Source organism: Moschus berezovskii, chromosome 14, assembly GCF_049115385.1.
Source record: "Moschus berezovskii isolate FMDL1 chromosome 14, NW_MosBer_1.0, whole genome shotgun sequence".
NCBI classification, from domain to species: Eukaryota; Metazoa; Chordata; class Mammalia; order Artiodactyla; family Moschidae; genus Moschus; species Moschus berezovskii.
Window position 1 is genome coordinate 71,155,031 of NC_142473.1, and position 1,954 is coordinate 71,156,984.

At 44.2% G+C, this 1,954-nt stretch overlaps 1 long non-coding RNA gene across 1 annotated transcript; it reads right to left on the reverse strand.

The window, feature by feature from the left end:
- Nucleotides 1-223: 223 nt before the first annotated feature.
- Nucleotides 224-1,651, reverse strand: LOC148775658 (uncharacterized). Its single transcript, XR_016039049.1, has 3 exons — nt 1,581-1,651; nt 896-1,004; nt 224-408 (listed from the first exon to the last, which is right to left on the reverse strand). It is a non-coding gene; the product is annotated as an uncharacterized LOC148775658 (long non-coding RNA).
- Nucleotides 1,652-1,954: the final 303 nt, after the last annotated feature.

The following is a 1,954-nucleotide window of genomic DNA, read 5'->3' on the forward strand; positions in this document are numbered from 1 at the left end:
CTGAGTCCAAAAAGTCTGAAAGCTATTTAAGGCTGTCTGAAAGCTATTTAAGGCTTTATAGGTATTTACTTTTTCTATTATAGGAAAGAAATCATTGGAGGAATGTGACCAAAAGATACAGTGTGCTTGTTTATGCTTGTACTAGTCAGGGTTATCCAGAGAAACATAACCAATAGGAGAGATTATATACATAAATGGAGATTTATTATAGGAATTGGCCCAAATGACAACAGAAGCAAGCCAAGAGGCTGGAGACCCAGGAAAGCCAGTGGTGAAATTCAGCCCGAGCCTGAAGGCCCGAGAGCCAGGAGCGCTGATGTCCAGGGGCAGGAGAAGAAGGATGTCCAGGAAAATTGGCCCTTCTTCTGCCTTTTTGGTCCATCCATACCATCAGTGGATTGGAAGAGCCTATCACATTGTACAGGGCGATCTTTACTCAGGGTTCCTGTTCAGACGCAAATCTCTTCCAGAAGACCTTCACAGACACACTCAGAAATAATGTTTTACCCGCTGGCTAGGCATCCCTTAGCCTAGTCAGGATGACACATAAAATTGACCATCACACTTGTTCATTTATGAGGTAAATCTATGCCTAGGAATCTAAAATATGACACAAATGAACCCATGAAACAGACTCGCAGACATAGAGAACAAACTTGGGGTTACCAGGGGGAGGGATGGGTGGGGCTTTGGGATTAGCAGATGCAAACTATTACATTGGGCTGGCCAAAAGGTTTGTTCGGGTTTTTCCATAGTATCTTATAGGAAAACCCAAATGAACTTTTTGGCCAACCCAACACACAGGCTGGATAAACAAGGTCCTATTGTATAGCACAGGGAGCGACATTCAATATCCTGTGATAAACCGTAGGAAAAGAATATAATAATAGACTACCTGGAGTGGGTAGCCTATCCCTTCTCCAGGAGATCTTCCCGATCAGAGATCAAACTGAGGTCTCCTGCATTGCAGGTGGATTCTTTACCAGCTGAGCCACCAGGGAAACCTGTAAATCAACCATACGACAATAAAATTTTAAGAAATCTACCTCTATTTAAAGATGAGACAGACACAACCTTTTCTTTATCCTTGAACTTTTTCAGAATTTCCCAACACATCATCAAACACAAATCGCTTGTTTCTACTTGTTTCTCTTCCTTTGGATAAGCTTCAGAGTGGTAGATTCTGGTTTTCATCTTGCCTGTAGCTTCCCAGGATGGAACGGCTGCCCTGAGAGGCAGTGAGCATCTCGTCCCTGAAAGGGTTCAAGCAGAAGCCACTTCTGGAGTGAGTGTTGGAGAGGATTTGGGCATGAAGCAGAGAGTTGGGTGAGTGACTTCTGAGGTCCCTTGACATTCTGGAGCATTAGTTGATGAGAGGGTCTTCCCTTACCTACTCCAGACTCACAGGGCTGAAGTCATAGCGAATGGTATACATGTCTCACAAGGAAAAAAGAAAGGAGGGAGAGAAGATAGAAGAAGAAAAAAGGAAACAGAGGAGGATAAGAGGAAGAGGAAAAGGAAGGAGCAGGAGAAGAAAAAAAATAATAAGAAAGGCGGAGAAAAAGGATATTCCATCAGACCGAAGCAGTGCAGCAATCACTAGAGTTTCCGGTCTTGCATGCAGGGAACCAGGCACCAGCTGGAGTCTGAGAAGAGGACTTCTGAGTGACTGACGCAAGGGAGAACTGGGTAGGCAGGGCAGGGTGGGAATGAGAATTGCATGTTCTCATTCTTATGACTCTGACTCACTGAGATGGACATTTTTTTAGGTCACTGATCCCTCCCTTCCCTTTTTAAGGCCCCTTTCCTCCACTTTTAGCACCAAAGCACTGATGTGCTTTCTCCACTTGTCTTTTGGAAATCCGTCCTGTGATGCAACGCTAAGGTGCTTGACTGATGATAGTTGAACACATTACCCTTGGAAAAGAAACAAGAGGAGACAGTATCTTCACCC